The sequence below is a fragment of the Argiope bruennichi genome, chromosome 11, assembly GCF_947563725.1.
Source record: "Argiope bruennichi chromosome 11, qqArgBrue1.1, whole genome shotgun sequence".
Classification (NCBI taxonomy): Eukaryota; Metazoa; Arthropoda; class Arachnida; order Araneae; family Araneidae; genus Argiope; species Argiope bruennichi.
The window spans coordinates 24,051,359-24,059,804 of NC_079161.1; the positions used below are offsets into that span (position 1 = coordinate 24,051,359).

General features: G+C 30.6%; 2 non-coding genes across 2 annotated transcripts; both read left to right on the forward strand.

Moving 5' to 3' along the window:
* The first annotated feature begins 417 nt into the window (after positions 1-417).
* Trnah-gug (transfer RNA histidin (anticodon GUG)) lies at positions 418-489 on the forward strand. Its single transcript has one exon. It is a non-coding gene; the product is annotated as a tRNA-His (tRNA).
* Positions 490-1,892: 1,403 nt separating this feature from the next.
* Positions 1,893-1,964, forward strand: Trnah-gug (transfer RNA histidin (anticodon GUG)). Its single transcript has one exon. It is a non-coding gene; the product is annotated as a tRNA-His (tRNA).
* The last annotated feature ends 6,482 nt before the right edge of the window (positions 1,965-8,446 follow it).

Consider the following 8,446-nt stretch of genomic DNA (forward strand, 5'->3'; position numbering starts at 1 on the left):
AAATCCTCAATTTCAAAAAGATTGCGTTATTAAAAAAATCGTCATTTATTTTTAATTAAACGTTCGTTTTATTTCACATTTTTATACGTTAAATATGGCATTATATTTTATCCATTTCAAATTGAACAGTTACCTTAAATTATCTAGTAATATATGAACACATTTTATTGATACAAAAATTTATGTCTGTCTGAATTAATTTAAACATTTGAATTAATTACAGAATTGCATTTCAGTTGATTAACGGTTAGTTTTTTTTACCAATACTCTTCACTATGATCTTACATAATGCAGTTGAACACTGAATTAGAAACAGGCGATCTAAAAATGCTTTTCTACTAACACAACCCTACCTTTTCCTGTATACAGTAAGTATTCAAGTTTTAACTCTTCCTTATCTCACGCTCTGGTTCCCGGGCCGTGATCGTATAGTGGTTAGTACATTGCGTTGTGGCCGCAATAACCCAGGTTCGAATCCTGGTCACGGCAAGTGGTTATTTTGCTGCTTTTCTCGGGAAAAGTATCTGAAGTTTGACAAATTAAAAGAGGGCTGATACGATATCACATAGTTTTTTTCACTTCTTTTTTTTAAATTTACCCTGACTGGAAGAAATGTGGCTTTAGGTTCATCATGGATTTAATTTAAATGTCCAAGATTTTTATTTATGTGTAAACAACTTACGAAACGGGAAAAAAACCCAGATGAAAACATAAATTTAGGTGAAAATACGCATTTTTATTTATTTACTAGCTGGTATCCGATGGGTTGCTGCCGCAGAAGTAATTTTAGAAATATCGTTTGAAATAGGTATTTAGTTTAATTAGAAATGATACAAAGAATGATATTTATTTTCTTGCCGACAATGAATACATTCACTGAAACTAAATGATACATAAAGGAGAAGTATAAAATATATTTGTTCTATTTTACATTCAAGTATACTTTAGGGCAGACTATACTTTTCGTTTATCCGTCTTCAGTAAAAACAAATTTCATAGCTGTCCGATTCTAGATTGTCTAACATACAACTGACCATGTGAAAAAACATGGATTTTCTACGTTCAAAGTAATAAGTTAAATATGCATATAACCTTTTTGCAAGTGAAAGCAATAAGTTGGCAAAGTTTTATGGATGAATGGTACGTCAGCGCATGAAATACGAACAAACAAAAATTCATTTTTACATATTAAATTTGCGGTTTCCAAAAAATAGCTATGTTTCTGTTTCTAGTAATATCTTTATTTTGTCTCTATGTCAAGTAAAAACCAAGTTATAGTAAACTATTAATGCTTATTTATAAGCATTTAAAAACTTTAAATGCATTTTTTGAAGAACGATTTTTTTTCACAGTTCTACTGAACGCGTATTGTCATATCTCAAAAAAAAAAAATCAAAATATCTTAGTGAAATTTATTATTAGAGCTCTTATGTAATGTCATGCAAAATATGATGAACTATGGATTTCATGTTGAATACTCTAGAAATGGATTTATGATTCTTTAATGTAAATATTGTTGACAAAAGCTGCAAAATTTCGTATATTACACAGAAAAATTTTATTTCCGAATATAATTCTTAGATAATAGTTGCACTCTAAGATATGTTACACATGTAATGTTACAAAGAAAATGGAAAACTGTAACAACTTTTTTCTCCAGAACAATCTTAGTTTTTGTAAATAAATGCTAAAATTTACATCAAAATATGCCTTTTAGTCAGAAGATGCAGATATATTTAAATAATTTCGCTTTTATTCATTATTTTATCTTTATATTAATAAAACAGACTTTTTTTTTTTTGTTGAAAATTCTCTCCGAACCTAGACGAACACCTTAAAATAGAATAAGATTCTACTTTCAACTCTTCCTTATCTCACGCTCTGGTTCCCGGGCCGTGATCGTATAGTGGTTAGTACATTGCGTTGTGGCCGCAATAACCCAGGTTCGAATCCTGGTCACGGCAAAACTTTTTTTCTCCCTCCTTTCTCGGATTATAATTAAGACCAAACTGGATTAAACATTTCTTTTTATAGTAATAATTGCTTGAGTTATATATGATTTTAATTGGATCAGTAAAAAATGTTATCTAATGATGAAAAATCATTTTAAACTTTGATTTCTTTTTAAATTTATTTATACGAACATATTTCAATGCACCTAAAGGAACAAATATAAAATGGATTCGAATAATCTGATTTAAGAAATTGAAACTTAATAAATGTTCTGTTATTGATTTATATATATCTTTTTTTGAAAATTTACTTTTAACATGTTGATTGCCGTGTAATTCGCATTTGATTCACAAATACGTGTGAATATCTAACGAGACGATAAAGGATGTATCTAATTAAAAGATACATTCTTTGCTGTAGTTAAGGGATAGCAAAGAAGGGAGTCATCTAATCATATAACTAATTCGAATCAGATGCTCATATCCTAGTGGCAAAACTACTGGTTATTTGGCAACAGCAGCATATGCACAAAAACAATTGTATTTAAAATAGCTTTGGTATACGTAAGTATAAATCTAATTATTAAAACAATGAAGATTAATCTTGTTAAGTACAGTTAAAAATATTTTACAGTTCATTAAAATTAGAAAAGAATTGAACGGAAATAAGATTATAATTGAAAAGCGCGCTCGCACGTGCATTGCGTATTTTAGTGATGGTGTAAGGTTTAATGGTAACGTTTTCCCCCTTTCCAACATCTTTCCAGTGCAATAATATGCTTAGAAATTATTGAATAAAAATGCAAACAATGTAAAAAAAAGATTTTTTTTTAAAACTTATAATTTAATTTAAATATTGAAAAACCCATTCTAAATTAGCTGTGTTACTGTGTTAATGTTACTGTGAAAAGCTTTTTTTAAACATTTAACATATTTTCCCAAAAATTAATTTATTATTGACACAAATTATATAAACAAAAGCGGAGAAATAATTTGAGATATTTTTATCTTTTTGTTTAAAAAAAAAAGATATGATTAACAGTTTATCGTATGGATTTATTTAGTGTTCTGATTGGGTGACAAGACCTAAATTCGAAGAATTACTCACTATTTTAATTCATAAAATAAATAACACATGAAATTCTTAAACTATTCTCATCTTTTAAACTGTCACCATAACATATAGATTTCAAAATCAAAATTTTTGCATTTCGGTACAAAATCTCATGAAAGCCTTTCTACACGAAGAGACAACGAAATCGTTTTTTACAATATTAAATTCTTATTTATAAGATTTCGTTTTATACCTCCACCAAAACATAAGAGATTATTTATAACAATTCTACCGATTACAAAGACGTTTTAAGTTATGCTTGCGAACGTAATAATATTTTGACTTGCCGCCTTCGGCCACCAGTTTTTCACCAACCATATTAATAGCTCTAATTTAGACACATGAACCAATTTTGATAAACAATAGCTCATTGCAATGAAAAAGTTCCATAAATCATACTTCACAAAAAAAAACAGTTAATTGTAGTTTATTTCATACTACACAATAAATTTAGAGCGTTCCGATTCGTTATCTACGTTGGCCAATTTGAGAGATTTATTACCGAATAAAATTGTCGAAATCGCTCCAATCGTTGAGGTTGCAGTCTCTATCATTCTCCGATATTTTTCGAATTGGATGAAGAGGAGCCAGGTATGAAACCTTCAGACGCGAGTTTAATACAAAATCATTAATATAATCATTAATTTAATATAAAAATCCTTGTGTGTGTGTGTGTGTGTGTGTGTGTGTGTGTGTGTGTGTGTGTGTGTATCACATCTCCTAAACGAGTGAATTGATTTGAGCCAGATATTGCACATTTATTTATAAGAGAAAGAGTACTGACAACTTTTCAAAGTGCAAAAGTTAAGCAAATATTCAATTATTAAGAAATGAACCGAAATGTTGCTGCTTTTCTGCAGTAACTTTGAAGCAAATAATCTTAGGAGAAATGTTTTAATATCTTAAAAATCAAATTTCTACTATTTCATTTTTTAATAATATATCTTGCAATTGTTATTAAAAAATTAAACGCATAAAATTAAGTTTAAGCTCGAACTAGTCTGCCACAATTTATCTTTTAAATTTGTTTTATTTTAATAATATCTTTTCCCCGTGTTTTTATTTGGTTCCATTGCTAATATAATGGTTTAACAATTCTTAAAGCAAGCATAAGTGAATTCGCTGAAACGGAGGCAAGAAATGTTGAACATTTGCGTGGAAATAGACTGGACATTCGCTGATAGCAAACGCTACCAGATGTAAAAAATTAATATGTTGCTTTTACATGAAATATTAACTTCTTTATTAACTGTTGCCTTAACAAGAAATATTATTAACTTCACAGTAACTTCAAAAAAGTTTTTTACCTTCATAAAATTAATAATTTTACCTTTTCAATGATACAATTTTCACTTTTGCGCAATTTTTTTGTCCTTTTTTCAATTCCTACTATTAGTTCACACTGCCCCTATATATATATTTATATATCTTGTTCAAATTTTCAATCGTTTATAAAATACTTTTCATTCATCTATTCAAGTTCAAATACATTTTTTTAAACTTGTAGTGGATGACACTTGATGTTTATACAGTTTTTTTTTCAAATATTAATTAATTAATTAAATTAATTTTTAATACTTTAAATAGAGTTTTTAGCAGTTTGTAATGAAGCTTGAAATCAACAGGCAGTAGCTCAATCGGTAAAATGCAAGGATTTCAAAAAAATTTCACGTGAAGGTGAAGAATGCGAGTTTAATTCTTGCGAAAATCAATAATTTTTTTATACCTAATAGTTTTTTTTTGATAATTATTTAATAAAAAGAAACAAATAAAATTTTTCTTTGTTGACCTAAGTAGGAATTGAATTAAAATTTTTTATATTACTTGTTATTAATTATTAAGAAAATTTAACGCACCGGATTTTGAAATAAGGCAGTTTGTAGACAGGTACGTCTTTTCTGGGCAACGTTAAGACCAAATTATTCTATCACTACTTTCAGAAATTTCTTTTTTATTTCAATATAGTCTTAAAAAGGGGATTTGTATATTATAATATCTTTTGTAAAATAAGTTTTTGTATTAAAAACAATGCGATGAAAAGATTTTAACTCGAGCAATGCCGGATATATCAGCTAATACGAAATAAAGATTGACGAAATCATTACAATGGTTATGGCTGAGGAACTCAATCAGGTTTTTTTTTTTTTTTTTTTTTTTTTTTTTCTCCACGGAAAATTTCTCTACCATTAGCATTCTTATAACTTATCGATAACGATTCCTTTTTCCATAACATTCAATAAATTTTGAGCTATTAAAAAAATTAGATGAGCTTGTTTCCAAGAGTGATGACAGCAGGCCATTTATTTCGGCTTCTTTTTGAGAAGCCAAGTAGCGTCCTCGCATATCGATCAAGAGGCTATCCTTCAACTCGGCACTCATTTCATTTCTTCGTACCTCATTTTTCGTTGCCAAGAGGTACACGCGATGACGAACTTGATATGATTATATGATAGGAAATTCGTAGAATTTTGTACATTACATTCCCAGGCCTGGACCTTTTACACATGAATCAGTAATATTATCAGCCAATGAAAGACTGCTCTCGGAGCTGTCTCCTTCGTTACTCTACTAAGAGAAAGCCGGAAAGGGAATACTTTACTATTGGGGTGGCATTGTGAAGTTCGTCAATTGATAGTTTTAGCATATTCTTTTGTTTTGTAAACCTGTTCAAAGCATCCAATTCATATTGTTTTTGTATTGTTTGGACTTTCATCTTTAATTTAGTAAAAAAAATTGTATCCATTAGTTATTTAGTTTCGCTTTTATCCCAATTTAAATATAAAGAACAAGATGCGCATTTCAGACATGTTTTATTGTATTATTTCCGAAAAGGGAAGAAACCATCCCAAGCACACAAGAAGTTATGTGACGTATATGGGCATGAAGCATTAAAAGAAAGGCACTGTCGAAACTGGTTTGCCAAATTTCGTTCCGGTGATTTTTCACTAAAAAATGAGCAAAGATCTGGCCGCTATTCATACTGTATAGCACAACACGTGAGATTGCAGAAAAGCTCGGTGTATTGCACGCATGCATTAAAAAATATTAGAACAGCTGGACTACATAAAGAAACTCGATTTATAGATCCCTCATAAGTTTAAGAAAATTCATTTGATGCAACGCAATACCATCTGCGATTCGCTTTTAAAACAACGAATTTTATCTATCTCTGAAACGGCAAATTACTGGTGACAAATGGATAGTTTATATCAAGGTAAATGAGAAAATGTAATGGATCGAAGATAAACCAGCCCAGACGATACCAAAAGCTGAGATTCATAAAAAAAAAAAAAAAAAAAAAGATTATTTTGTCAGTTTAGTGGGATTATAAAGGAATTTTGCTCTTTGAACTTTTACCAAGAAACCAAACGATTAATTCAAACGTTACATTCAACAACTCACCAAACTGAGCGACGCAGTTCAAGAAAAGCGGGTAGTATTGGCAAATCAAAGATGTTGTTTTCCAATATGATAATGCAAAGCCCCGCACATCTCTGGTCAATCGCCAAAAAATTATTGGAACTATGTCGAGATGTGTTGTTACATCTACCATATAGCCTGACCTTGGGTCTTCAGATAATTATTTATTTCGTTCCATGCAGAACTCCTTAAATGGTAAAATTTTTAATGACACTCATGATGTAAAATCACATTTAATTCGGGTTTTTTATTTGCAAAAATTAGAAGATTTATAAACATGGAATTATGACACTGCTTGAAAGGCAGCAAAAGGTCATCGACAAAGACGGACGATGCCTAACTGAATAAAATTATTTTTTTAAGCAAAAATTTTGAATTTTCCTTCTCATTTAAAATCCGCAATCATTAAGTTGTCAACCCAATATTATCTGTTTTCAGATACAGAAAATCTCCGTGCTTTCACGTACATACTTGCCAGGTGGCTTTCATTTCCCCGAAACAAAAGAGGTAAAAGAATAGGCTTACTTTCATATTAAGAAATACATAGAAGCACCGCACCAATTTCGAATTCAAACAAAATTCAAATTCTACTTCATAGAAAATTCCTTCATCATTAGCATTCTGATAACTTACTGATGGCCATTCCTTTATCTGTAGCATTCGATAGATTTTTAACTATTTAAAATATAGGGAAGCATGTTTTAACAGTAATGCAAACATGTTCGAATGATTTATTTTAAAACAAAAGATATCGAAAACGAAAGAAAGTTAAAAATTATTGGTAAAAAACGAAAGAAATCGTGGGAAAATAGTCTTCTCCAAAATTTACTCACAAACTTCTAGTAATTGTACGTCTGGATTTTTAAACGCATGACAATAGCGAAAAATAATTACGAAAAATCTTATTAGCGCGCATTCCCTTAGATTCTTCGCAGGTACGCATTTAATGCACAAGCGCCAGAACATTATGTATCGTGTCATTTTCTTCTGTTGTTGAAAGATAAAGAAAAGGACGATGCGGCTTGTTTTTTGCTATTCTTTGTTTTCTTATTTTATTTCATCTCACACGTGCGCTCATGATTTATAAACAAAGCCCTCTGGTGTATTACGTATAAGATTGTTATACTGGTTAATTATATGTACTATTCTAAAGTACTTAGTAATCCGAAAGCCAACTATGAGACTGTATTTCATAATTCAATTTCTATTTTAATGTTGAAATCTCTTACGCATTTTGCGTAAAGAAAAAGAAAATATAGACAGACGAAGCGAAGGTGGATGATACGAACAATAACAATTTTCCTGTGGTTATGTCGTCGTATAACCAGATTTTATTAAAGTAGTTGTTCCATTTCATAATATAGAATGGGTGTTAATTTTCGAAAAAAAGATAGTTAAAATTTCTAATACAAATTAAACCTTAAATCACTTTTGCCTGAAACCATGATTAGCAAATAATATCCAAGACATTTCATTTTAATTAAACAGAATTTTTCGCGAATCACTTTCGTCAAAGGTGACTAGTCCAGTAATATAAAAGTACTTCTGTATTATTCATTATTTAGTTTTAAATTTTGGGGGTTAAGAAACAAAATTTTCATATAATAAATTATTTATCCAGGAAATACGAGATTCTGTCAGATTAAATAGCCGTTAAGGAGAGATAAAAAGCATAAACCAAGGGAGTGATCTAATCTCATATACTTTCTCATATACTGAGGGCCGGGGTGGCCTGGTGGTAAGGTCTCGGCTTGTGAGCCGTAGGGTTTCAGGTTCGAGACCCGATTCCACCAAAGAACCGTCGTGTAAGGGGGTCTGTTGCACGTTAAATCCGTCCTGACCAAACGTCCTCCCGCTGGTGTGGTGTGGTGTGGTGTGGTGTGGAGAGGGGGGTGCCAGCTCAGGTGTCGTCCTCGTCATCTGACCGCGGTTCAAAATGACGAGGTCCGTCCCAAAATAG